General features: G+C 47.9%; 19 non-coding genes across 19 annotated transcripts; all 19 read right to left on the reverse strand.

Moving 5' to 3' along the window:
* Positions 1 to 83: 83 nt before the first annotated feature.
* Positions 84 to 274, reverse strand: LOC142721132 (U2 spliceosomal RNA). The gene has a single exon (XR_012873885.1). It is a non-coding gene; the product is annotated as a U2 spliceosomal RNA (small nuclear RNA).
* A 1260-nt stretch (positions 275 to 1534) lies between these two features.
* Positions 1535 to 1725, reverse strand: LOC142721133 (U2 spliceosomal RNA). Its single transcript, XR_012873887.1, has one exon. It is a non-coding gene; the product is annotated as a U2 spliceosomal RNA (small nuclear RNA).
* A 1292-nt stretch (positions 1726 to 3017) lies between these two features.
* Positions 3018 to 3208, reverse strand: LOC142721134 (U2 spliceosomal RNA). Its single transcript, XR_012873888.1, has one exon. It is a non-coding gene; the product is annotated as a U2 spliceosomal RNA (small nuclear RNA).
* A 1284-nt stretch (positions 3209 to 4492) lies between these two features.
* On the reverse strand, positions 4493 to 4683 carry LOC142721135 (U2 spliceosomal RNA). Its single transcript, XR_012873889.1, has one exon. It is a non-coding gene; the product is annotated as a U2 spliceosomal RNA (small nuclear RNA).
* A 1284-nt stretch (positions 4684 to 5967) lies between these two features.
* On the reverse strand, positions 5968 to 6158 carry LOC142721136 (U2 spliceosomal RNA). The gene has a single exon (XR_012873890.1). It is a non-coding gene; the product is annotated as a U2 spliceosomal RNA (small nuclear RNA).
* Positions 6159 to 7438: 1280 nt separating this feature from the next.
* Positions 7439 to 7629, reverse strand: LOC142721137 (U2 spliceosomal RNA). The gene has a single exon (XR_012873891.1). It is a non-coding gene; the product is annotated as a U2 spliceosomal RNA (small nuclear RNA).
* Positions 7630 to 8925: 1296 nt separating this feature from the next.
* Positions 8926 to 9116, reverse strand: LOC142721138 (U2 spliceosomal RNA). Its single transcript, XR_012873892.1, has one exon. It is a non-coding gene; the product is annotated as a U2 spliceosomal RNA (small nuclear RNA).
* Positions 9117 to 10412: 1296 nt separating this feature from the next.
* On the reverse strand, positions 10413 to 10603 carry LOC142721140 (U2 spliceosomal RNA). Its single transcript, XR_012873893.1, has one exon. It is a non-coding gene; the product is annotated as a U2 spliceosomal RNA (small nuclear RNA).
* Positions 10604 to 11879: 1276 nt separating this feature from the next.
* LOC142721141 (U2 spliceosomal RNA) lies at positions 11880 to 12070 on the reverse strand. The gene has a single exon (XR_012873894.1). It is a non-coding gene; the product is annotated as a U2 spliceosomal RNA (small nuclear RNA).
* Positions 12071 to 13350: 1280 nt separating this feature from the next.
* On the reverse strand, positions 13351 to 13541 carry LOC142721143 (U2 spliceosomal RNA). The gene has a single exon (XR_012873896.1). It is a non-coding gene; the product is annotated as a U2 spliceosomal RNA (small nuclear RNA).
* Positions 13542 to 14833: 1292 nt separating this feature from the next.
* Positions 14834 to 15024, reverse strand: LOC142721144 (U2 spliceosomal RNA). Its single transcript, XR_012873898.1, has one exon. It is a non-coding gene; the product is annotated as a U2 spliceosomal RNA (small nuclear RNA).
* A 1292-nt stretch (positions 15025 to 16316) lies between these two features.
* On the reverse strand, positions 16317 to 16507 carry LOC142721145 (U2 spliceosomal RNA). The gene has a single exon (XR_012873899.1). It is a non-coding gene; the product is annotated as a U2 spliceosomal RNA (small nuclear RNA).
* A 1300-nt stretch (positions 16508 to 17807) lies between these two features.
* LOC142721146 (U2 spliceosomal RNA) lies at positions 17808 to 17998 on the reverse strand. The gene has a single exon (XR_012873900.1). It is a non-coding gene; the product is annotated as a U2 spliceosomal RNA (small nuclear RNA).
* Positions 17999 to 19286: 1288 nt separating this feature from the next.
* LOC142721147 (U2 spliceosomal RNA) lies at positions 19287 to 19477 on the reverse strand. Its single transcript, XR_012873901.1, has one exon. It is a non-coding gene; the product is annotated as a U2 spliceosomal RNA (small nuclear RNA).
* Positions 19478 to 20777: 1300 nt separating this feature from the next.
* On the reverse strand, positions 20778 to 20968 carry LOC142721148 (U2 spliceosomal RNA). Its single transcript, XR_012873902.1, has one exon. It is a non-coding gene; the product is annotated as a U2 spliceosomal RNA (small nuclear RNA).
* A 1292-nt stretch (positions 20969 to 22260) lies between these two features.
* Positions 22261 to 22459, reverse strand: LOC142721291 (U2 spliceosomal RNA). Its single transcript, XR_012874044.1, has one exon. It is a non-coding gene; the product is annotated as a U2 spliceosomal RNA (small nuclear RNA).
* A 1288-nt stretch (positions 22460 to 23747) lies between these two features.
* LOC142721149 (U2 spliceosomal RNA) lies at positions 23748 to 23938 on the reverse strand. Its single transcript, XR_012873903.1, has one exon. It is a non-coding gene; the product is annotated as a U2 spliceosomal RNA (small nuclear RNA).
* A 1288-nt stretch (positions 23939 to 25226) lies between these two features.
* On the reverse strand, positions 25227 to 25417 carry LOC142721151 (U2 spliceosomal RNA). The gene has a single exon (XR_012873904.1). It is a non-coding gene; the product is annotated as a U2 spliceosomal RNA (small nuclear RNA).
* A 1288-nt stretch (positions 25418 to 26705) lies between these two features.
* Positions 26706 to 26896, reverse strand: LOC142721152 (U2 spliceosomal RNA). Its single transcript, XR_012873905.1, has one exon. It is a non-coding gene; the product is annotated as a U2 spliceosomal RNA (small nuclear RNA).
* Between the last annotated feature and the right edge of the window lie 456 nt (positions 26897 to 27352).

Raw genomic sequence — 27352 nt, forward strand, 5'->3', positions numbered from 1 at the left:
AAGGGGAGATCCCTTCAGAAAGACAGAAACAATAGCAAAGACAAAAAACACTTTTGGAATCTGCTTTTAGTCAACACATAAGGAAAGGGTGCACCGGTCCTGGAAATACTGCAATACCAGGTCAATGCGTGGAGTGGACAGAGCAAGCTCTATTTCCATCTCCCTGTTCTAAAAATCCATTTAATATATGGTCCCCAGATAGGGGACGTATCAGATATTAAACTGATAAGAACAGATACTACACTTGATCTTAGCCAAAAGGCCGAGAAGCGATAACCCGAACGGGCCGCGCGTTGCCCGAGCCTGCCCGATACTGCTGTTCAGCCCTTGCAGCGATTCAGCCTACTTCTAGGCAATTCCATGGGGCCCTGCAGGCTCACACACTCACAGCTACACGGGAGGTGAATAAAGGCCGGAGAGGAAGCCAGACAGGATTTGCTTCTTTTGCTTGCACCACAATGCAGTGCTGAAAGAGGAGGAATCTACATAAAAACGCCTTCCTGGCAACGCCCAAATGCCCTGCTGCCATGCAGATAAACACTGGCAGCGGCAGCAAGTGCATGCCCACAGCCACCCCTTGTTCCTTCACACCTTGTATCAGCTGTAATCCAGTCCAGTCCAGTGCTGCCTGCTGAGCAGCACTGACCAACACTGCCTGGGCCCAGGCTTTTATCTCTGAGGCCCCATTATGATGTCAGAAAGCTGGCTCTGGAATCCTGAGGGCTCCACTATGACACGTGCAAAGTTCCGTCTGAACTTTATATAAGACGGTGAGGCTCAGTCAGTCACTCAGTGTTGCCTGAGAGGGCAACACTGCAACAGCCGGCCGCCAGGCTGTCTTTTTTTTGCACAGCTAGTTGCCTCCAGGAGGCCACAAGAGGGAGACAAGGGACTGCAAAATGGAAAATAGGCATCCACCAACTTTACAGACAACTTCTCCTTGCTCCTACAACCTCCATCCTTGCACAGTTTGTTATTCTTCTAGGTAACATAGTAACAAATCCAAATTGCTGCTCTCTTTGTAGGCAAGCAAGGCTTTGTTGCAACTGCAATTCTTACTTCTTCTTGAAATGTAGGGACGACAGTACATTCCATCACATCCATCTAGTGTACACAGGTAGGTCCATTGTGGCGGGCAGGCGAGCGGGCGGGCTGCTTTATTGGCTGTTTGCTGTTCCCCTACTCCACTCCACTATTTGACTGTTGTGCTGCATCAATCAATCAATCAATCAATCAGTGGCTGGCTCAGGTGCAGCTCTTTAACTTACCTAAAAGGGAGGGCGGAGAGAAGACAAGGAAGGTGAATGAGGTGTTCCAATGTGAAATGCCGGAAACACAGAAACACAGACGACACACAACAAGAGGTGGCAATCTATTCATTAATTGCATTTAATCAATGAGCTCATTATCACTCATGCATTGTCCAACAGGTGTTGAAATAATGGGATTAAAAGGGGAGATCCCTTCAGAAAGACAGAAACAATAGCAAAGACAAAAAACACTTTTGGAATCTGCTTTTAGTCAACACATAAGGAAAGGGTGCACCGGTCCTGGAAATACTGCAATACCAGGTCAATGCGTGGAGTGGACAGAGCAAGCTCTATTTCCATCTCCCTGTTCTAAAAATCCATTTAATATATGGTCCCCAGATAGGGGACGTATCAGATATTAAACTGATAAGAACAGATACTACACTTGATCTTAGCCAAAAGGCCGAGAAGCGATAACCCGAACGGGCCGCGCGTTGCCCGAGCCTGCCCGATACTGCTGTTCAGCCCTTGCAGCGATTCAGCCTACTTCTAGGCAATTCCATGGGGCCCTGCAGGCTCACACACTCACAGCTACACGGGAGGTGAATAAAGGCCGGAGAGGAAGCCAGACAGGATTTGCTTCTTTTGCTTGCACCACAATGCAGTGCTGAAAGAGGAGGAATCTACATAAAAACGCCTTCCTGGCAACGCCCAAATGCCCTGCTGCCATGCAGATAAACACTGGCAGCGGCAGCAAGTGCATGCCCACAGCCACCCCTTGTTCCTTCACACCTTGTATCAGCTGTAATCCAGTCCAGTCCAGTGCTGCCTGCTGAGCAGCACTGACCAACACTGCCTGGGCCCAGGCTTTTATCTCTGAGGCCCCATTATGATGTCAGAAAGCTGGCTCTGGAATCCTGAGGGCTCCACTATGACACGTGCAAAGTTCCGTCTGAACTTTATATAAGACGGTGAGGCTCAGTCAGTCACTCAGTGTTGCCTGAGAGGGCAACACTGCAACAGCCGGCCGCCAGGCTGTCTTTTTTTTGCACAGCTAGTTGCCTCCAGGAGGCCACAAGAGGGAGACAAGGGACTGCAAAATGGAAAATAGGCATCCACCAACTTTACAGACAACTTCTCCTTGCTCCTACAACCTCCATCCTTGCACAGTTTGTTATTCTTCTAGGTAACATAGTAACAAATCCAAATTGCTGCTCTCTTTGTAGGCAAGCAAGGCTTTGTTGCAACTGCAATTCTTACTTCTTCTTGAAATGTAGGGACGACAGTACATTCCATCACATCCATCTAGTGTACACAGGTAGGTCCATTGTGGCGGGCAGGCGAGCGGGCGGGCTGCTTTATTGGCTGTTTGCTGTTCCCCTACTCCACTCCACTATTTGACTGTTGTGCTGCATCAATCAATCAATCAATCAATCAATCAATCAATCAATCAATCAATCAATCAATCAGTGGCTGGCTCAGGTGCAGCTCTTTAACTTACCTAAAAGGGAGGGCGGAGAGAAGACAAGGAAGGTGAATGAGGTGTTCCAATGTGAAATGCCGGAAACACAGAAACACAGACGACACACAACAAGAGGTGGCAATCTATTCATTAATTGCATTTAATCAATGAGCTCATTATCACTCATGCATTGTCCAACAGGTGTTGAAATAATGGGATTAAAAGGGGAGATCCCTTCAGAAAGACAGAAACAATAGCAAAGACAAAAAACACTTTTGGAATCTGCTTTTAGTCAACACATAAGGAAAGGGTGCACCGGTCCTGGAAATACTGCAATACCAGGTCAATGCGTGGAGTGGACAGAGCAAGCTCTATTTCCATCTCCCTGTTCTAAAAATCCATTTAATATATGGTCCCCAGATAGGGGACGTATCAGATATTAAACTGATAAGAACAGATACTACACTTGATCTTAGCCAAAAGGCCGAGAAGCGATAACCCGAACGGGCCGCGCGTTGCCCGAGCCTGCCCGATACTGCTGTTCAGCCCTTGCAGCGATTCAGCCTACTTCTAGGCAATTCCATGGGGCCCTGCAGGCTCACACACTCACAGCTACACGGGAGGTGAATAAAGGCCGGAGAGGAAGCCAGACAGGATTTGCTTCTTTTGCTTGCACCACAATGCAGTGCTGAAAGAGGAGGAATCTACATAAAAACGCCTTCCTGGCAACGCCCAAATGCCCTGCTGCCATGCAGATAAACACTGGCAGCGGCAGCAAGTGCATGCCCACAGCCACCCCTTGTTCCTTCACACCTTGTATCAGCTGTAATCCAGTCCAGTCCAGTGCTGCCTGCTGAGCAGCACTGACCAACACTGCCTGGGCCCAGGCTTTTATCTCTGAGGCCCCATTATGATGTCAGAAAGCTGGCTCTGGAATCCTGAGGGCTCCACTATGACACGTGCAAAGTTCCGTCTGAACTTTATATAAGACGGTGAGGCTCAGTCAGTCACTCAGTGTTGCCTGAGAGGGCAACACTGCAACAGCCGGCCGCCAGGCTGTCTTTTTTTTGCACAGCTAGTTGCCTCCAGGAGGCCACAAGAGGGAGACAAGGGACTGCAAAATGGAAAATAGGCATCCACCAACTTTACAGACAACTTCTCCTTGCTCCTACAACCTCCATCCTTGCACAGTTTGTTATTCTTCTAGGTAACATAGTAACAAATCCAAATTGCTGCTCTCTTTGTAGGCAAGCAAGGCTTTGTTGCAACTGCAATTCTTACTTCTTCTTGAAATGTAGGGACGACAGTACATTCCATCACATCCATCTAGTGTACACAGGTAGGTCCATTGTGGCGGGCAGGCGAGCGGGCGGGCTGCTTTATTGGCTGTTTGCTGTTCCCCTACTCCACTCCACTATTTGACTGTTGTGCTGCATCAATCAATCAATCAATCAATCAATCAATCAATCAATCAATCAATCAGTGGCTGGCTCAGGTGCAGCTCTTTAACTTACCTAAAAGGGAGGGCGGAGAGAAGACAAGGAAGGTGAATGAGGTGTTCCAATGTGAAATGCCGGAAACACAGAAACACAGACGACACACAACAAGAGGTGGCAATCTATTCATTAATTGCATTTAATCAATGAGCTCATTATCACTCATGCATTGTCCAACAGGTGTTGAAATAATGGGATTAAAAGGGGAGATCCCTTCAGAAAGACAGAAACAATAGCAAAGACAAGAAACACTTTTGGAATCTGCTTTTAGTCAACACATAAGGAAAGGGTGCACCGGTCCTGGAAATACTGCAATACCAGGTCAATGCGTGGAGTGGACAGAGCAAGCTCTATTTCCATCTCCCTGTTCTAAAAATCCATTTAATATATGGTCCCCAGATAGGGGACGTATCAGATATTAAACTGATAAGAACAGATACTACACTTGATCTTAGCCAAAAGGCCGAGAAGCGATAACCCGAACGGGCCGCGCGTTGCCCGAGCCTGCCCGATACTGCTGTTCAGCCCTTGCAGCGATTCAGCCTACTTCTAGGCAATTCCATGGGGCCCTGCAGGCTCACACACTCACAGCTACACGGGAGGTGAATAAAGGCCGGAGAGGAAGCCAGACAGGATTTGCTTCTTTTGCTTGCACCACAATGCAGTGCTGAAAGAGGAGGAATCTACATAAAAACGCCTTCCTGGCAACGCCCAAATGCCCTGCTGCCATGCAGATAAACACTGGCAGCGGCAGCAAGTGCATGCCCACAGCCACCCCTTGTTCCTTCACACCTTGTATCAGCTGTAATCCAGTCCAGTCCAGTGCTGCCTGCTGAGCAGCACTGACCAACACTGCCTGGGCCCAGGCTTTTATCTCTGAGGCCCCATTATGATGTCAGAAAGCTGGCTCTGGAATCCTGAGGGCTCCACTATGACACGTGCAAAGTTCCGTCTGAACTTTATATAAGACGGTGAGGCTCAGTCAGTCACTCAGTGTTGCCTGAGAGGGCAACACTGCAACAGCCGGCCGCCAGGCTGTCTTTTTTTTGCACAGCTAGTTGCCTCCAGGAGGCCACAAGAGGGAGACAAGGGACTGCAAAATGGAAAATAGGCATCCACCAACTTTACAGACAACTTCTCCTTGCTCCTACAACCTCCATCCTTGCACAGTTTGTTATTCTTCTAGGTAACATAGTAACAAATCCAAATTGCTGCTCTCTTTGTAGGCAAGCAAGGCTTTGTTGCAACTGCAATTCTTACTTCTTCTTGAAATGTAGGGACGACAGTACATTCCATCACATCCATCTAGTGTACACAGGTAGGTCCATTGTGGCGGGCAGGCGAGCGGGCGGGCTGCTTTATTGGCTGTTTGCTGTTCCCCTACTCCACTCCACTATTTGACTGTTGTGCTGCATCAATCAATCAATCAATCAATCAATCAATCAATCAATCAATCAATCAGTGGCTGGCTCAGGTGCAGCTCTTTAACTTACCTAAAAGGGAGGGCGGAGAGAAGACAAGGAAGGTGAATGAGGTGTTCCAATGTGAAATGCCGGAAACACAGAAACACAGACGACACACAACAAGAGGTGGCAATCTATTCATTAATTGCATTTAATCAATGAGCTCATTATCACTCATGCATTGTCCAACAGGTGTTGAAATAATGGGATTAAAAGGGGAGATCCCTTCAGAAAGACAGAAACAATAGCAAAGACAAAAAACACTTTTGGAATCTGCTTTTAGTCAACACATAAGGAAAGGGTGCACCGGTCCTGGAAATACTGCAATACCAGGTCAATGCGTGGAGTGGACAGAGCAAGCTCTATTTCCATCTCCCTGTTCTAAAAATCCATTTAATATATGGTCCCCAGATAGGGGACGTATCAGATATTAAACTGATAAGAACAGATACTACACTTGATCTTAGCCAAAAGGCCGAGAAGCGATAACCCGAACGGGCCGCGCGTTGCCCGAGCCTGCCCGATACTGCTGTTCAGCCCTTGCAGCGATTCAGCCTACTTCTAGGCAATTCCATGGGGCCCTGCAGGCTCACACACTCACAGCTACACGGGAGGTGAATAAAGGCCGGAGAGGAAGCCAGACAGGATTTGCTTCTTTTGCTTGCACCACAATGCAGTACTGAAAGAGGAGGAATCTACATAAAAACGCCTTCCTGGCAACGCCCAAATGCCCTGCTGCCATGCAGATAAACACTGGCAGCGGCAGCAAGTGCATGCCCACAGCCACCCCTTGTTCCTTCACACCTTGTATCAGCTGTAATCCAGTCCAGTCCAGTGCTGCCTGCTGAGCAGCACTGACCAACACTGCCTGGGCCCAGGCTTTTATCTCTGAGGCCCCATTATGATGTCAGAAAGCTGGCTCTGGAATCCTGAGGGCTCCACTATGACACGTGCAAAGTTCCGTCTGAACTTTATATAAGACGGTGAGGCTCAGTCAGTCACTCAGTGTTGCCTGAGAGGGCAACACTGCAACAGCCGGCCGCCAGGCTGTCTTTTTTTTGCACAGCTAGTTGCCTCCAGGAGGCCACAAGAGGGAGACAAGGGACTGCAAAATGGAAAATAGGCATCCACCAACTTTACAGACAACTTCTCCTTGCTCCTACAACCTCCATCCTTGCACAGTTTGTTATTCTTCTAGGTAACATAGTAACAAATCCAAATTGCTGCTCTCTTTGTAGGCAAGCAAGGCTTTGTTGCAACTGCAATTCTTACTTCTTCTTGAAATGTAGGGACGACAGTACATTCCATCACATCCATCTAGTGTACACAGGTAGGTCCATTGTGGCGGGCAGGCGAGCGGGCGGGCTGCTTTATTGGCTGTTTGCTGTTCCCCTACTCCACTCCACTATTTGACTGTTGTGCTGCATCAATCAATCAATCAATCAATCAATCAATCAATCAATCAATCAGTGGCTGGCTCAGGTGCAGCTCTTTAACTTACCTAAAAGGGAGGGCGGAGAGAAGACAAGGAAGGTGAATGAGGTGTTCCAATGTGAAATGCCGGAAACACAGAAACACAGACGACACACAACAAGAGGTGGCAATCTATTCATTAATTGCATTTAATCAATGAGCTCATTATCACTCATGCATTGTCCAACAGGTGTTGAAATAATGGGATTAAAAGGGGAGATCCCTTCAGAAAGACAGAAACAATAGCAAAGACAAAAAACACTTTTGGAATCTGCTTTTAGTCAACACATAAGGAAAGGGTGCACCGGTCCTGGAAATACTGCAATACCAGGTCAATGCGTGGAGTGGACAGAGCAAGCTCTATTTCCATCTCCCTGTTCTAAAAATCCATTTAATATATGGTCCCCAGATAGGGGACGTATCAGATATTAAACTGATAAGAACAGATACTACACTTGATCTTAGCCAAAAGGCCGAGAAGCGATAACCCGAACGGGCCGCGCGTTGCCCGAGCCTGCCCGATACTGCTGTTCAGCCCTTGCAGCGATTCAGCCTACTTCTAGGCAATTCCATGGGGCCCTGCAGGCTCACACACTCACAGCTACACGGGAGGTGAATAAAGGCCGGAGAGGAAGCCAGACAGGATTTGCTTCTTTTGCTTGCACCACAATGCAGTGCTGAAAGAGGAGGAATCTACATAAAAACGCCTTCCTGGCAACGCCCAAATGCCCTGCTGCCATGCAGATAAACACTGGCAGCGGCAGCAAGTGCATGCCCACAGCCACCCCTTGTTCCTTCACACCTTGTATCAGCTGTAATCCAGTCCAGTCCAGTGCTGCCTGCTGAGCAGCACTGACCAACACTGCCTGGGCCCAGGCTTTTATCTCTGAGGCCCCATTATGATGTCAGAAAGCTGGCTCTGGAATCCTGAGGGCTCCACTATGACACGTGCAAAGTTCCGTCTGAACTTTATATAAGACGGTGAGGCTCAGTCAGTCACTCAGTGTTGCCTGAGAGGGCAACACTGCAACAGCCGGCCGCCAGGCTGTCTTTTTTTTGCACAGCTAGTTGCCTCCAGGAGGCCACAAGAGGGAGACAAGGGACTGCAAAATGGAAAATAGGCATCCACCAACTTTACAGACAACTTCTCCTTGCTCCTACAACCTCCATCCTTGCACAGTTTGTTATTCTTCTAGGTAACATAGTAACAAATCCAAATTGCTGCTCTCTTTGTAGGCAAGCAAGGCTTTGTTGCAACTGCAATTCTTACTTCTTCTTGAAATGTAGGGACGACAGTACATTCCATCACATCCATCTAGTGTACACAGGTAGGTCCATTGTGGCGGGCAGGCGAGCGGGCGGGCTGCTTTATTGGCTGTTTGCTGTTCCCCTACTCCACTCCACTATTTGACTGTTGTGCTGCATCAATCAATCAATCAATCAATCAATCAATCAATCAATCAATCAATCAATCAATCAATCAGTGGCTGGCTCAGGTGCAGCTCTTTAACTTACCTAAAAGGGAGGGCGGAGAGAAGACAAGGAAGGTGAATGAGGTGTTCCAATGTGAAATGCCGGAAACACAGAAACACAGACGACACACAACAAGAGGTGGCAATCTATTCATTAATTGCATTTAATCAATGAGCTCATTATTACTCATGCATTGTCCAACAGGTGTTGAAATAATGGGATTAAAAGGGGAGATCCCTTCAGAAAGACAGAAACAATAGCAAAGACAAAAAACACTTTTGGAATCTGCTTTTAGTCAACACATAAGGAAAGGGTGCACCGGTCCTGGAAATACTGCAATACCAGGTCAATGCGTGGAGTGGACAGAGCAAGCTCTATTTCCATCTCCCTGTTCTAAAAATCCATTTAATATATGGTCCCCAGATAGGGGACGTATCAGATATTAAACTGATAAGAACAGATACTACACTTGATCTTAGCCAAAAGGCCGAGAAGCGATAACCCGAACGGGCCGCGCGTTGCCCGAGCCTGCCCGATACTGCTGTTCAGCCCTTGCAGCGATTCAGCCTACTTCTAGGCAATTCCATGGGGCCCTGCAGGCTCACACACTCACAGCTACACGGGAGGTGAATAAAGGCCGGAGAGGAAGCCAGACAGGATTTGCTTCTTTTGCTTGCACCACAATGCAGTGCTGAAAGAGGAGGAATCTACATAAAAACGCCTTCCTGGCAACGCCCAAATGCCCTGCTGCCATGCAGATAAACACTGGCAGCGGCAGCAAGTGCATGCCCACAGCCACCCCTTGTTCCTTCACACCTTGTATCAGCTGTAATCCAGTCCAGTCCAGTGCTGCCTGCTGAGCAGCACTGACCAACACTGCCTGGGCCCAGGCTTTTATCTCTGAGGCCCCATTATGATGTCAGAAAGCTGGCTCTGGAATCCTGAGGGCTCCACTATGACACGTGCAAAGTTCCGTCTGAACTTTATATAAGACGGTGAGGCTCAGTCAGTCACTCAGTGTTGCCTGAGAGGGCAACACTGCAACAGCCGGCCGCCAGGCTGTCTTTTTTTTGCACAGCTAGTTGCCTCCAGGAGGCCACAAGAGGGAGACAAGGGACTGCAAAATGGAAAATAGGCATCCACCAACTTTACAGACAACTTCTCCTTGCTCCCTCCTACAACCTCCATCCTTGCACAGTTTGTTATTCTTCTAGGTAACATAGTAACAAATCCAAATTGCTGCTCTCTTTGTAGGCAAGCAAGGCTTTGTTGCAACTGCAATTCTTACTTCTTCTTGAAATGTAGGGACGACAGTACATTCCATCACATCCATCTAGTGTACACAGGTAGGTCCATTGTGGCGGGCAGGCGAGCGGGCGGGCTGCTTTATTGGCTGTTTGCTGTTCCCCTACTCCACTCCACTATTTGACTGTTGTGCTGCATCAATCAATCAATCAATCAATCAATCAATCAATCAATCAATCAATCAATCAATCAGTGGCTGGCTCAGGTGCAGCTCTTTAACTTACCTAAAAGGGAGGGCGGAGAGAAGACAAGGAAGGTGAATGAGGTGTTCCAATGTGAAATGCCGGAAACACAGAAACACAGACGACACACAACAAGAGGTGGCAATCTATTCATTAATTGCATTTAATCAATGAGCTCATTATCACTCATGCATTGTCCAACAGGTGTTGAAATAATGGGATTAAAAGGGTAGATCCCTTCAGAAAGACAGAAACAATAGCAAAGACAAAAAACACTTTTGGAATCTGCTTTTAGTCAACACATAAGGAAAGGGTGCACCGGTCCTGGAAATACTGCAATACCAGGTCAATGCGTGGAGTGGACAGAGCAAGCTCTATTTCCATCTCCCTGTTCTAAAAATCCATTTAATATATGGTCCCCAGATAGGGGACGTATCAGATATTAAACTGATAAGAACAGATACTACACTTGATCTTAGCCAAAAGGCCGAGAAGCGATAACCCGAACGGGCCGCGCGTTGCCCGAGCCTGCCCGATACTGCTGTTCAGCCCTTGCAGCGATTCAGCCTACTTCTAGGCAATTCCATGGGGCCCTGCAGGCTCACACACTCACAGCTACACGGGAGGTGAATAAAGGCCGGAGAGGAAGCCAGACAGGATTTGCTTCTTTTGCTTGCACCACAATGCAGTACTGAAAGAGGAGGAATCTACATAAAAACGCCTTCCTGGCAACGCCCAAATGCCCTGCTGCCATGCAGATAAACACTGGCAGCGGCAGCAAGTGCATGCCCACAGCCACCCCTTGTTCCTTCACACCTTGTATCAGCTGTAATCCAGTCCAGTCCAGTGCTGCCTGCTGAGCAGCACTGACCAACACTGCCTGGGCCCAGGCTTTTATCTCTGAGGCCCCATTATGATGTCAGAAAGCTGGCTCTGGAATCCTGAGGGCTCCACTATGACACGTGCAAAGTTCCGTCTGAACTTTATATAAGACGGTGAGGCTCAGTCAGTCACTCAGTGTTGCCTGAGAGGGCAACACTGCAACAGCCGGCCGCCAGGCTGTCTTTTTTTTGCACAGCTAGTTGCCTCCAGGAGGCCACAAGAGGGAGACAAGGGACTGCAAAATGGAAAATAGGCATCCACCAACTTTACAGACAACTTCTCCTTGCTCCTACAACCTCCATCCTTGCACAGTTTGTTATTCTTCTAGGTAACATAGTAACAAATCCAAATTGCTGCTCTCTTTGTAGGCAAGCAAGGCTTTGTTGCAACTGCAATTCTTACTTCTTCTTGAAATGTAGGGACGACAGTACATTCCATCACATCCATCTAGTGTACACAGGTAGGTCCATTGTGGCGGGCAGGCGAGCGGGCGGGCTGCTTTATTGGCTGTTTGCTGTTCCCCTACTCCACTCCACTATTTGACTGTTGTGCTGCATCAATCAATCAATCAATCAATCAATCAATCAATCAATCAGTGGCTGGCTCAGGTGCAGCTCTTTAACTTACCTAAAAGGGAGGGCGGAGAGAAGACAAGGAAGGTGAATGAGGTGTTCCAATGTGAAATGCCGGAAACACAGAAACACAGACGACACACAACAAGAGGTGGCAATCTATTCATTAATTGCATTTAATCAATGAGCTCATTATCACTCATGCATTGTCCAACAGGTGTTGAAATAATGGGATTAAAAGGGGAGATCCCTTCAGAAAGACAGAAACAATAGCAAAGACAAAAAACACTTTTGGAATCTGCTTTTAGTCAACACATAAGGAAAGGGTGCACCGGTCCTGGAAATACTGCAATACCAGGTCAATGCGTGGAGTGGACAGAGCAAGCTCTATTTCCATCTCCCTGTTCTAAAAATCCATTTAATATATGGTCCCCAGATAGGGGACGTATCAGATATTAAACTGATAAGAACAGATACTACACTTGATCTTAGCCAAAAGGCCGAGAAGCGATAACCCGAACGGGCCGCGCGTTGCCCGAGCCTGCCCGATACTGCTGTTCAGCCCTTGCAGCGATTCAGCCTACTTCTAGGCAATTCCATGGGGCCCTGCAGGCTCACACACTCACAGCTACACGGGAGGTGAATAAAGGCCGGAGAGGAAGCCAGACAGGATTTGCTTCTTTTGCTTGCACCACAATGCAGTGCTGAAAGAGGAGGAATCTACATAAAAACGCCTTCCTGGCAACGCCCAAATGCCCTGCTGCCATGCAGATAAACACTGGCAGCGGCAGCAAGTGCATGCCCACAGCCACCCCTTGTTCCTTCACACCTTGTATCAGCTGTAATCCAGTCCAGTCCAGTGCTGCCTGCTGAGCAGCACTGACCAACACTGCCTGGGCCCAGGCTTTTATCTCTGAGGCCCCATTATGATGTCAGAAAGCTGGCTCTGGAATCCTGAGGGCTCCACTATGACACGTGCAAAGTTCCGTCTGAACTTTATATAAGACGGTGAGGCTCAGTCAGTCACTCAGTGTTGCCTGAGAGGGCAACACTGCAACAGCCGGCCGCCAGGCTGTCTTTTTTTTGCACAGCTAGTTGCCTCCAGGAGGCCACAAGAGGGAGACAAGGGACTGCAAAATGGAAAATAGGCATCCACCAACTTTACAGACAACTTCTCCTTGCTCCTACAACCTCCATCCTTGCACAGTTTGTTATTCTTCTAGGTAACATAGTAACAAATCCAAATTGCTGCTCTCTTTGTAGGCAAGCAAGGCTTTGTTGCAACTGCAATTCTTACTTCTTCTTGAAATGTAGGGACGACAGTACATTCCATCACATCCATCTAGTGTACACAGGTAGGTCCATTGTGGCGGGCAGGCGAGCGGGCGGGCTGCTTTATTGGCTGTTTGCTGTTCCCCTACTCCACTCCACTATTTGACTGTTGTGCTGCATCAATCAATCAATCAATCAATCAATCAATCAATCAATCAATCAGTGGCTGGCTCAGGTGCAGCTCTTTAACTTACCTAAAAGGGAGGGCGGAGAGAAGACAAGGAAGGTGAATGAGGTGTTCCAATGTGAAATGCCGGAAACACAGAAACACAGACGACACACAACAAGAGGTGGCAATCTATTCATTAATTGCATTTAATCAATGAGCTCATTATCACTCATGCATTGTCCAACAGGTGTTGAAATAATGGGATTAAAAGGGGAGATCCCTTCAGAAAGACAGAAACAATAGCAAAGACAAAAAACACTTTTGGAATCTGCTTTTAGTCAACACATAAGGAAAGGGTGCACCGGTCCTGGAAATACTGCAATACCAGGTCAATGCGTGGAGTGGACAGAGCAAGCTCTATTTCCATCTCCCTGTTCTAAAAATCCATTTAATATATGGTCCCCAGATAGGGGACGTATCAGATATTAAACTGATAAGAACAGATACTACACTTGATCTTAGCCAAAAGGCCGAGAAGCGATAACCCGAACGGGCCGCGCGTTGCCCGAGCCTGCCCGATACTGCTGTTCAGCCCTTGCAGCGATTCAGCCTACTTCTAGGCAATTCCATGGGGCCCTGCAGGCTCACACACTCACAGCTACACGGGAGGTGAATAAAGGCCGGAGAGGAAGCCAGACAGGATTTGCTTCTTTTGCTTGCACCACAATGCAGTGCTGAAAGAGGAGGAATCTACATAAAAACGCCTTCCTGGCAACGCCCAAATGCCCTGCTGCCATGCAGATAAACACTGGCAGCGGCAGCAAGTGCATGCCCACAGCCACCCCTTGTTCCTTCACACCTTGTATCAGCTGTAATCCAGTCCAGTCCAGTGCTGCCTGCTGAGCAGCACTGACCAACACTGCCTGGGCCCAGGCTTTTATCTCTGAGGCCCCATTATGATGTCAGAAAGCTGGCTCTGGAATCCTGAGGGCTCCACTATGACACGTGCAAAGTTCCGTCTGAACTTTATATAAGACGGTGAGGCTCAGTCAGTCACTCAGTGTTGCCTGAGAGGGCAACACTGCAACAGCCGGCCGCCAGGCTGTCTTTTTTTTGCACAGCTAGTTGCCTCCAGGAGGCCACAAGAGGGAGACAAGGGACTGCAAAATGGAAAATAGGCATCCACCAACTTTACAGACAACTTCTCCTTGCTCCTACAACCTCCATCCTTGCACAGTTTGTTATTCTTCTAGGTAACATAGTAACAAATCCAAATTGCTGCTCTCTTTGTAGGCAAGCAAGGCTTTGTTGCAACTGCAATTCTTACTTCTTCTTGAAATGTAGGGACGACAGTACATTCCATCACATCCATCTAGTGTACACAGGTAGGTCCATTGTGGCGGGCAGGCGAGCGGGCGGGCTGCTTTATTGGCTGTTTGCTGTTCCCCTACTCCACTCCACTATTTGACTGTTGTGCTGCATCAATCAATCAATCAATCAATCAATCAATCAATCAATCAATCAATCAATCAATCAGTGGCTGGCTCAGGTGCAGCTCTTTAACTTACCTAAAAGGGAGGGCGGAGAGAAGACAAGGAAGGTGAATGAGGTGTTCCAATGTGAAATGCCGGAAACACAGAAACACAGACGACACACAACAAGAGGTGGCAATCTATTCATTAATTGCATTTAATCAATGAGCTCATTATTACTCATGCATTGTCCAACAGGTGTTGAAATAATGGGATTAAAAGGGGAGATCCCTTCAGAAAGACAGAAACAATAGCAAAGACAAAAAACACTTTTGGAATCTGCTTTTAGTCAACACATAAGGAAAGGGTGCACCGGTCCTGGAAATACTGCAATACCAGGTCAATGCGTGGAGTGGACAGAGCAAGCTCTATTTCCATCTCCCTGTTCTAAAAATCCATTTAATATATGGTCCCCAGATAGGGGACGTATCAGATATTAAACTGATAAGAACAGATACTACACTTGATCTTAGCCAAAAGGCCGAGAAGCGATAACCCGAACGGGCCGCGCGTTGCCCGAGCCTGCCCGATACTGCTGTTCAGCCCTTGCAGCGATTCAGCCTACTTCTAGGCAATTCCATGGGGCCCTGCAGGCTCACACACTCACAGCTACACGGGAGGTGAATAAAGGCCGGAGAGGAAGCCAGACAGGATTTGCTTCTTTTGCTTGCACCACAATGCAGTGCTGAAAGAGGAGGAATCTACATAAAAACGCCTTCCTGGCAACGCCCAAATGCCCTGCTGCCATGCAGATAAACACTGGCAGCGGCAGCAAGTGCATGCCCACAGCCACCCCTTGTTCCTTCACACCTTGTATCAGCTGTAATCCAGTCCAGTCCAGTGCTGCCTGCTGAGCAGCACTGACCAACACTGCCTGGGCCCAGGATTTTATCTCTGAGGCCCCATTATGATGTCAGAAAGCTGGCTCTGGAATCCTGAGGGCTCCACTATGACACGTGCAAAGTTCCGTCTGAACTTTATATAAGACGGTGAGGCTCAGTCAGTCACTCAGTGTTGCCTGAGAGGGCAACACTGCAACAGCCGGCCGCCAGGCTGTCTTTTTTTTGCACAGCTAGTTGCCTCCAGGAGGCCACAAGAGGGAGACAAGGGACTGCAAAATGGAAAATAGGCATCCACCAACTTTACAGACAACTTCTCCTTGCTCCTACAACCTCCATCCTTGCACAGTTTGTTATTCTTCTAGGTAACATAGTAACAAATCCAAATTGCTGCTCTCTTTGTAGGCAAGCAAGGCTTTGTTGCAACTGCAATTCTTACTTCTTCTTGAAATGTAGGGACGACAGTACATTCCATCACATCCATCTAGTGTACACAGGTAGGTCCATTGTGGCGGGCAGGCGAGCGGGCGGGCTGCTTTATTGGCTGTTTGCTGTTCCCCTACTCCACTCCACTATTTGACTGTTGTGCTGCATCAATCAATCAATCAATCAATCAATCAATCAATCAATCAATCAATCAATCAATCAGTGGCTGGCTCAGGTGCAGCTCTTTAACTTACCTAAAAGGGAGGGCGGAGAGAAGACAAGGAAGGTGAATGAGGTGTTCCAATGTGAAATGCCGGAAACACAGAAACACAGACGACACACAACAAGAGGTGGCAATCTATTCATTAATTGCATTTAATCAATGAGCTCATTATCACTCATGCATTGTCCAACAGGTGTTGAAATAATGGGATTAAAAGGGGAGATCCCTTCAGAAAGACAGAAACAATAGCAAAGACAAAAAACACTTTTGGAATCTGCTTTTAGTCAACACATAAGGAAAGGGTGCACCGGTCCTGGAAATACTGCAATACCAGGTCAATGCGTGGAGTGGACAGAGCAAGCTCTATTTCCATCTCCCTGTTCTAAAAATCCATTTAATATATGGTCCCCAGATAGGGGACGTATCAGATATTAAACTGATAAGAACAGATACTACACTTGATCTTAGCCAAAAGGCCGAGAAGCGATAACCCGAACGGGCCGCGCGTTGCCCGAGCCTGCCCGATACTGCTGTTCAGCCCTTGCAGCGATTCAGCCTACTTCTAGGCAATTCCATGGGGCCCTGCAGGCTCACACACTCACAGCTACACGGGAGGTGAATAAAGGCCGGAGAGGAAGCCAGACAGGATTTGCTTCTTTTGCTTGCACCACAATGCAGTGCTGAAAGAGGAGGAATCTACATAAAAACGCCTTCCTGGCAACGCCCAAATGCCCTGCTGCCATGCAGATAAACACTGGCAGCGGCAGCAAGTGCATGCCCACAGCCACCCCTTGTTCCTTCACACCTTGTATCAGCTGTAATCCAGTCCAGTCCAGTGCTGCCTGCTGAGCAGCACTGACCAACACTGCCTGGGCCCAGGCTTTTATCTCTGAGGCCCCATTATGATGTCAGAAAGCTGGCTCTGGAATCCTGAGGGCTCCACTATGACACGTGCAAAGTTCCGTCTGAACTTTATATAAGACGGTGAGGCTCAGTCAGTCACTCAGTGTTGCCTGAGAGGGCAACACTGCAACAGCCGGCCGCCAGGCTGTCTTTTTTTTGCACAGCTAGTTGCCTCCAGGAGGCCACAAGAGGGAGACAAGGGACTGCAAAATGGAAAATAGGCATCCACCAACTTTACAGACAACTTCTCCTTGCTCCTACAACCTCCATCCTTGCACAGTTTGTTATTCTTCTAGGTAACATAGTAACAAATCCAAATTGCTGCTCTCTTTGTAGGCAAGCAAGGCTTTGTTGCAACTGCAATTCTTACTTCTTCTTGAAATGTAGGGACGACAGTACATTCCATCACATCCATCTAGTGTACACAGGTAGGTCCATTGTGGCGGGCAGGCGAGCGGGCGGGCTGCTTTATTGGCTGTTTGCTGTTCCCCTACTCCACTCCACTATTTGACTGTTGTGCTGCATCAATCAATCAATCAATCAATCAATCAATCAATCAATCAATCAATCAATCAATCAATCAATCAGTGGCTGGCTCAGGTGCAGCTCTTTAACTTACCTAAAAGGGAGGGCGGAGAGAAGACAAGGAAGGTGAATGAGGTGTTCCAATGTGAAATGCCGGAAACACAGAAACACAGACGACACACAACAAGAGGTGGCAATCTATTCATTAATTGCATTTAATCAATGAGCTCATTATCACTCATGCATTGTCCAACAGGTGTTGAAATAATGGGATTAAAAGGGGAGATCCCTTCAGAAAGACAGAAACAATAGCAAAGACAAAAAACACTTTTGGAATCTGCTTTTAGTCAACACATAAGGAAAGGGTGCACCGGTCCTGGAAATACTGCAATACCAGGTCAATGCGTGGAGTGGACAGAGCAAGCTCTATTTCCATCTCCCTGTTCTAAAAATCCATTTAATATATGGTCCCCAGATAGGGGACGTATCAGATATTAAACTGATAAGAACAGATACTACACTTGATCTTAGCCAAAAGGCCGAGAAGCGATAACCCGAACGGGCCGCGCGTTGCCCGAGCCTGCCCGATACTGCTGTTCAGCCCTTGCAGCGATTCAGCCTACTTCTAGGCAATTCCATGGGGCCCTGCAGGCTCACACACTCACAGCTACACGGGAGGTGAATAAAGGCCGGAGAGGAAGCCAGACAGGATTTGCTTCTTTTGCTTGCACCACAATGCAGTGCTGAAAGAGGAGGAATCTACATAAAAACGCCTTCCTGGCAACGCCCAAATGCCCTGCTGCCATGCAGATAAACACTGGCAGCGGCAGCAAGTGCATGCCCACAGCCACCCCTTGTTCCTTCACACCTTGTATCAGCTGTAATCCAGTCCAGTCCAGTGCTGCCTGCTGAGCAGCACTGACCAACACTGCCTGGGCCCAGGCTTTTATCTCTGAGGCCCCATTATGATGTCAGAAAGCTGGCTCTGGAATCCTGAGGGCTCCACTATGACACGTGCAAAGTTCCGTCTGAACTTTATATAAGACGGTGAGGCTCAGTCAGTCACTCAGTGTTGCCTGAGAGGGCAACACTGCAACAGCCGGCCGCCAGGCTGTCTTTTTTTTGCACAGCTAGTTGCCTCCAGGAGGCCACAAGAGGGAGACAAGGGACTGCAAAATGGAAAATAGGCATCCACCAACTTTACAGACAACTTCTCCTTGCTCCTACAACCTCCATCCTTGCACAGTTTGTTATTCTTCTAGGTAACATAGTAACAAATCCAAATTGCTGCTCTCTTTGTAGGCAAGCAAGGCTTTGTTGCAACTGCAATTCTTACTTCTTCTTGAAATGTAGGGACGACAGTACATTCCATCACATCCATCTAGTGTACACAGGTAGGTCCATTGTGGCGGGCAGGCGAGCGGGCGGGCTGCTTTATTGGCTGTTTGCTGTTCCCCTACTCCACTCCACTATTTGACTGTTGTGCTGCATCAATCAATCAATCAATCAATCAATCAATCAATCAATCAATCAATCAATCAGTGGCTGGCTCAGGTGCAGCTCTTTAACTTACCTAAAAGGGAGGGCGGAGAGAAGACAAGGAAGGTGAATGAGGTGTTCCAATGTGAAATGCCGGAAACACAGAAACACAGACGACACACAACAAGAGGTGGCAATCTATTCATTAATTGCATTTAATCAATGAGCTCATTATCACTCATGCATTGTCCAACAGGTGTTGAAATAATGGGATTAAAAGGGGAGATCCCTTCAGAAAGACAGAAACAATAGCAAAGACAAAAAACACTTTTGGAATCTGCTTTTAGTCAACACATAAGGAAAGGGTGCACCGGTCCTGGAAATACTGCAATACCAGGTCAATGCGTGGAGTGGACAGAGCAAGCTCTATTTCCATCTCCCTGTTCTAAAAATCCATTTAATATATGGTCCCCAGATAGGGGACGTATCAGATATTAAACTGATAAGAACAGATACTACACTTGATCTTAGCCAAAAGGCCGAGAAGCGATAACCCGAACGGGCCGCGCGTTGCCCGAGCCTGCCCGATACTGCTGTTCAGCCCTTGCAGCGATTCAGCCTACTTCTAGGCAATTCCATGGGGCCCTGCAGGCTCACACACTCACAGCTACACGGGAGGTGAATAAAGGCCGGAGAGGAAGCCAGACAGGATTTGCTTCTTTTGCTTGCACCACAATGCAGTGCTGAAAGAGGAGGAATCTACATAAAAACGCCTTCCTGGCAACGCCCAAATGCCCTGCTGCCATGCAGATAAACACTGGCAGCGGCAGCAAGTGCATGCCCACAGCCACCCCTTGTTCCTTCACACCTTGTATCAGCTGTAATCCAGTCCAGTCCAGTGCTGCCTGCTGAGCAGCACTGACCAACACTGCCTGGGCCCAGGATTTTATCTCTGAGGCCCCATTATGATGTCAGAAAGCTGGCTCTGGAATCCTGAGGGCTCCACTATGACACGTGCAAAGTTCCGTCTGAACTTTATATAAGACGGTGAGGCTCAGTCAGTCACTCAGTGTTGCCTGAGAGGGCAACACTGCAACAGCCGGCCGCCAGGCTGTCTTTTTTTTGCACAGCTAGTTGCCTCCAGGAGGCCACAAGAGGGAGACAAGGGACTGCAAAATGGAAAATAGGCATCCACCAACTTTACAGACAACTTCTCCTTGCTCCTACAACCTCCATCCTTGCACAGTTTGTTATTCTTCTAGGTAACATAGTAACAAATCCAAATTGCTGCTCTCTTTGTAGGCAAGCAAGGCTTTGTTGCAACTGCAATTCTTACTTCTTCTTGAAATGTAGGGACGACAGTACATTCCATCACATCCATCTAGTGTACACAGGTAGGTCCATTGTGGCGGGCAGGCGAGCGGGCGGGCTGCTTTATTGGCTGTTTGCTGTTCCCCTACTCCACTCCACTATTTGACTGTTGTGCTGCATCAATCAATCAATCAATCAATCAATCAATCAATCAATCAATCAATCAATCAATCAATCAATCAGTGGCTGGCTCAGGTGCAGCTCTTTAACTTACCTAAAAGGGAGGGCGGAGAGAAGACAAGGAAGGTGAATGAGGTGTTCCAATGTGAAATGCCGGAAACACAGAAACACAGACGACACACAACAAGAGGTGGCAATCTATTCATTAATTGCATTTAATCAATGAGCTCATTATCACTCATGCATTGTCCAACAGGTGTTGAAATAATGGGATTAAAAGGGGAGATCCCTTCAGAAAGACAGAAACAATAGCAAAGACAAAAAACACTTTTGGAATCTGCTTTTAGTCAACACATAAGGAAAGGGTGCACCGGTCCTGGAAATACTGCAATACCAGGTCAATGCGTGGAGTGGACAGAGCAAGCTCTATTTCCATCTCCCTGTTCTAAAAATCCATTTAATATATGGTCCCCAGATAGGGGACGTATCAGATATTAAACTGATAAGAACAGATACTACACTTGATCTTAGCCAAAAGGCCGAGAAGCGATAACCCGAACGGGCCGCGCGTTGCCCGAGCCTGCCCGATACTGCTGTTCAGCCCTTGCAGCGATTCAGCCTACTTCTAGGCAATTCCATGGGGCCCTGCAGGCTCACACACTCACAGCTACACGGGAGGTGAATAAAGGCCGGAGAGGAAGCCAGACAGGATTTGCTTCTTTTGCTTGCACCACAATGCAGTGCTGAAAGAGGAGGAATCTACATAAAAACGCCTTCCTGGCAACGCCCAAATGCCCTGCTGCCATGCAGATAAACACTGGCAGCGGCAGCAAGTGCATGCCCACAGCCACCCCTTGTTCCTTCACACCTTGTATCAGCTGTAATCCAGTCCAGTCCAGTGCTGCCTGCTGAGCAGCACTGACCAACACTGCCTGGGCCCAGGCTTTTATCTCTGAGGCCCCATTATGATGTCAGAAAGCTGGCTCTGGAATCCTGAGGGCTCCACTATGACACGTGCAAAGTTCCGTCTGAACTTTATATAAGACGGTGAGGCTCAGTCAGTCACTCAGTGTTGCCTGAGAGGGCAACACTGCAACAGCCGGCCGCCAGGCTGTCTTTTTTTTGCACAGCTAGTTGCCTCCAGGAGGCCACAAGAGGGAGACAAGGGACTGCAAAATGGAAAATAGGCATCCACCAACTTTACAGACAACTTCTCCTTGCTCCTACAACCTCCATCCTTGCACAGTTTGTTATTCTTCTAGGTAACATAGTAACAAATCCAAATTGCTGCTCTCTTTGTAGGCAAGCAAGGCTTTGTTGCAACTGCAATTCTTACTTCTTCTTGAAATGTAGGGACGACAGTACATTCCATCACATCCATCTAGTGTACACAGGTAGGTCCATTGTGGCGGGCAGGCGAGCGGGCGGGCTGCTTTATTGGCTGTTTGCTGTTCCCCTACTCCACTCCACTATTTGACTGTTGTGCTGCATCAATCAATCAATCAATCAATCAATCAATCAATCAATCAATCAATCAATCAATCAGTGGCTGGCTCAGGTGCAGCTCTTTAACTTACCTAAAAGGGAGGGCGGAGAGAAGACAAGGAAGGTGAATGAGGTGTTCCAATGTGAAATGCCGGAAACACAGAAACACAGACGACACACAACAAGAGGTGGCAATCTATTCATTAATTGCATTTAATCAATGAGCTCATTATCACTCATGCATTGTCCAACAGGTGTTGAAATAATGGGATTAAAAGGGGAGATCCCTTCAGAAAGACAGAAACAATAGCAAAGACAAAAAACACTTTTGGAATCTGCTTTTAGTCAACACATAAGGAAAGGGTGCACCGGTCCTGGAAATACTGCAATACCAGGTCAATGCGTGGAGTGGACAGAGCAAGCTCTATTTCCATCTCCCTGTTCTAAAAATCCAAAAATCCATTTAATATATGGTCCCCAGATAGGGGACGTATCAGATATTAAACTGATAAGAACAGATACTACACTTGATCTTAGCCAAAAGGCCGAGAAGCGATAACCCGAACGGGCCGCGCGTTGCCCGAGCCTGCCCGATACTGCTGTTCAGCCCTTGCAGCGATTCAGCCTACTTCTAGGCAATTCCATGGGGCCCTGCAGGCTCACACACTCACAGCTACACGGGAGGTGAATAAAGGCCGGAGAGGAAGCCAGACAGGATTTGCTTCTTTTGCTTGCACCACAATGCAGTGCTGAAAGAGGAGGAATCTACATAAAAACGCCTTCCTGGCAACGCCCAAATGCCCTGCTGCCATGCAGATAAACACTGGCAGCGGCAGCAAGTGCATGCCCACAGCCACCCCTTGTTCCTTCACACCTTGTATCAGCTGTAATCCAGTCCAGTCCAGTGCTGCCTGCTGAGCAGCACTGACCAACACTGCCTGGGCCCAGGCTTTTATCTCTGAGGCCCCATTATGATGTCAGAAAGCTGGCTCTGGAATCCTGAGGGCTCCACTATGACACGTGCAAAGTTCCGTCTGAACTTTATATAAGACGGTGAGGCTCAGTCAGTCACTCAGTGTTGCCTGAGAGGGCAACACTGCAACAGCCGGCCGCCAGGCTGTCTTTTTTTTGCACAGCTAGTTGCCTCCAGGAGGCCACAAGAGGGAGACAAGGGACTGCAAAATGGAAAATAGGCATCCACCAACTTTACAGACAACTTCTCCTTGCTCCTACAACCTCCATCCTTGCACAGTTTGTTATTCTTCTAGGTAACATAGTAACAAATCCAAATTGCTGCTCTCTTTGTAGGCAAGCAAGGCTTTGTTGCAACTGCAATTCTTACTTCTTCTTGAAATGTAGGGACGACAGTACATTCCATCACATCCATCTAGTGTACACAGGTAGGTCCATTGTGGCGGGCAGGCGAGCGGGCGGGCTGCTTTATTGGCTGTTTGCTGTTCCCCTACTCCACTCCACTATTTGACTGTTGTGCTGCATCAATCAATCAATCAATCAATCAATCAATCAATCAATCAATCAATCAATCAGTGGCTGGCTCAGGTGCAGCTCTTTAACTTACCTAAAAGGGAGGGCGGAGAGAAGACAAGGAAGGTGAATGAGGTGTTCCAATGTGAAATGCCGGAAACACAGAAACACAGACGACACACAACAAGAGGTGGCAATCTATTCATTAATTGCATTTAATCAATGAGCTCATTATCACTCATGCATTGTCCAACAGGTGTTGAAATAATGGGATTAAAAGGGGAGATCCCTTCAGAAAGACAGAAACAATAGCAAAGACAAAAAACACTTTTGGAATCTGCTTTTAGTCAACACATAAGGAAAGGGTGCACCGGTCCTGGAAATACTGCAATACCAGGTCAATGCGTGGAGTGGACAGAGCAAGCTCTATTTCCATCTCCCTGTTCTAAAAATCCATTTAATATATGGTCCCCAGATAGGGGACGTATCAGATATTAAACTGATAAGAACAGATACTACACTTGATCTTAGCCAAAAGGCCGAGAAGCGATAACCCGAACGGGCCGCGCGTTGCCCGAGCCTGCCCGATACTGCTGTTCAGCCCTTGCAGCGATTCAGCCTACTTCTAGGCAATTCCATGGGGCCCTGCAGGCTCACACACTCACAGCTACACGGGAGGTGAATAAAGGCCGGAGAGGAAGCCAGACAGGATTTGCTTCTTTTGCTTGCACCACAATGCAGTGCTGAAAGAGGAGGAATCTACATAAAAACGCCTTCCTGGCAACGCCCAAATGCCCTGCTGCCATGCAGATAAACACTGGCAGCGGCAGCAAGTGCATGCCCACAGCCACCCCTTGTTCCTTCACACCTTGTATCAGCTGTAATCCAGTCCAGTCCAGTGCTGCCTGCTGAGCAGCACTGACCAACACTGCCTGGGCCCAGGCTTTTATCTCTGAGGCCCCATTATGATGTCAGAAAGCTGGCTCTGGAATCCTGAGGGCTCCACTATGACACGTGCAAAGTTCCGTCTGAACTTTATATAAGACGGTGAGGCTCAGTCAGTCACTCAGTGTTGCCTGAGAGGGCAACACTGCAACAGCCGGCCGCCAGGCTGTCTTTTTTTTGCACAGCTAGTTGCCTCCAGGAGGCCACAAGAGGGAGACAAGGGACTGCAAAATGGAAAATAGGCATCCACCAACTTTACAGACAACTTCTCCTTGCTCCTACAACCTCCATCCTTGCACAGTTTGTTATTCTTCTAGGTAACATAGTAACAAATCCAAATTGCTGCTCTCTTTGTAGGCAAGCAAGGCTTTGTTGCAACTGCAATTCTTACTTCTTCTTGAAATGTAGGGACGACAGTACATTCCATCACATCCATCTAGTGTACACAGGTAGGTCCATTGTGGCGGGCAGGCGAGCGGGCGGGCTGCTTTATTGGCTGTTTGCTGTTCCCCTACTCCACTCCACTATTTGACTGTTGTGCTGCATCAATCAATCAATCAATCAATCAATCAATCAATCAATCAATCAATCAATCAGTGGCTGGCTCAGGTGCAGCTCTTTAACTTACCTAAAAGGGAGGGCGGAGAGAAGACAAGGAAGGTGAATGAGGTGTTCCAATGTGAAATGCCGGAAACACAGAAACACAGACGACACACAACAAGAGGTGGCAATCTATTCATTAATTGCATTTAATCAATGAGCTCATTATCACTCATGCATTGTCCAACAGGTGTTGAAATAATGGGATTAAAAGGGGAGATCCCTTCAGAAAGACAGAAACAATAGCAAAGACAAAAAACACTTTTGGAATCTGCTTTTAGTCAACACATAAGGAAAGGGTGCACCGGTCCTGGAAATACTGCAATACCAGGTCAATGCGTGGAGTGGACAGAGCAAGCTCTATTTCCATCTCCCTGTTCTAAAAATCCATTTAATATATGGTCCCCAGATAGGGGACGTATCAGATATTAAACTGATAAGAACAGATACTACACTTGATCTTAGCCAAAAGGCCGAGAAGCGATAACCCGAACGGGCCGCGCGTTGCCCGAGCCTGCCCGATACTGCTGTTCAGCCCTTGCAGCGATTCAGCCTACTTCTAGGCAATTCCATGGGGCCCTGCAGGCTCACACACTCACAGCTACACGGGAGGTGAATAAAGGCCGGAGAGGAAGCCAGACAGGATTTGCTTCTTTTGCTTGCACCACAATGCAGTGCTGAAAGAGGAGGAATCTACATAAAAACGCCTTCCTGGCAACGCCCAAATGCCCTGCTGCCATGCAGATAAACACTGGCAGCGGCAGCAAGTGCATGCCCACAGCCACCCCTTGTTCCTTCACACCTTGTATCAGCTGTAATCCAGTCCAGTCCAGTGCTGCCTGCTGAGCAGCACTGACCAACACTGCCTGGGCCCAGGCTTTTATCTCTGAGGCCCCATTATGATGTCAGAAAGCTGGCTCTGGAATCCTGAGGGCTCCACTATGACACGTGCAAAGTTCCGTCTGAACTTTATATAAGACGGTGAGGCTCAGTCAGTCACTCAGTGTTGCCTGAGAGGGCAACACTGCAACAGCCGGCCGCCAGGCTGTCTTTTTTTTGCACAGCTAGTTGCCTCCAGGAGGCCACAAGAGGGAGACAAGGGACTGCAAAATGGAAAATAGGCATCCACCAACTTTACAGACAACTTCTCCTTGCTCCTACAACCTCCATCCTTGCACAGTTTGTTATTCTTCTAGGTAACATAGTAACAAATCCAAATTGCTGCTCTCTTTGTAGGCAAGCAAGGCTTTGTTGCAACTGCAATTCTTACTTCTTCTTGAAATGTAGGGACGACAGTACATTCCATCACATCCATCTAGTGTACACAGGTAGGTCCATTGTGGCGGGCAGGCGAGCGGGCGGGCTGCTTTATTGGCTGTTTGCTGTTCCCCTACTCCACTCCACTATTTGACTGTTGTGCTGCATCAATCAATCAATCAATCAATCAATCAATCAATCAATCAATCAATCAATCAGTGGCTGGCTCAGGTGCAGCTCTTTAACTTACCTAAAAGGGAGGGCGGAGAGAAGACAAGGAAGGTGAATGAGGTGTTCCAATGTGAAATGCCGGAAACACAGAAACACAGACGACACACAACAAGAGGTGGCAATCTATTCATTAATTGCATTTAATCAATGAGCTCATTATCACTCATGCATTGTCCAACAGGTGTTGAAATAATGGGATTAAAAGGGGAGATCCCTTCAGAAAGACAGAAACAATAGCAAAGACAAAAAACACTTTTGGAATCTGCTTTTAGTCAACACATAAGGAAAGGGTGCACCGGTCCTGGAAATACTGCAATACCAGGTCAATGCGTGGAGTGGACAGAGCAAGCTCTATTTCCATCTCCCTGTTCTAAAAATCCATTTAATATATGGTCCCCAGATAGGGGACGTATCAGATATTAAACTGATAAGAACAGATACTACACTTGATCTTAGCCAAAAGGCCGAGAAGCGATAACCCGAACGGGCCGCACGTTGCCCGAGCCTGCCCGATACTGCTGTTCAGCCCTTGCAGCGATTCAGCCTACTTCTAGGCAATTCCATGGGGCCCTGCAGGCTCACACACTCACAGCTACACGGGAGGTGAATAAAGGCCGGAGAGGAAGCCAGACAGGATTTGCTTCTTTTGCTTGCACCACAATGCAGTGCTGAAAGAGGAGGAATCTACATAAAAACGCCTTCCTGGCAACGCCCAAATGCCCTGCTGCCATGCAGATAAACACTGGCAGCGGCAGCAAGTGCATGCCCACAGCCACCCCTTGTTCCTTCACACCTTGTATCAGCTGTAATCCAGTCCAGTCCAGTGCTGCCTGCTGAGCAGCACTGACCAACACTGCCTGGGCCCAGGCTTTTATCTCTGAGGCCCCATTATGATGTCAGAAAGCTGGCTCTGGAATCCTGAGGGCTCCACT

This window comes from Rhinoderma darwinii, unplaced genomic scaffold, assembly GCF_050947455.1.
Source record: "Rhinoderma darwinii isolate aRhiDar2 unplaced genomic scaffold, aRhiDar2.hap1 Scaffold_516, whole genome shotgun sequence".
Classification (NCBI taxonomy): domain Eukaryota; kingdom Metazoa; phylum Chordata; class Amphibia; order Anura; family Rhinodermatidae; genus Rhinoderma; species Rhinoderma darwinii.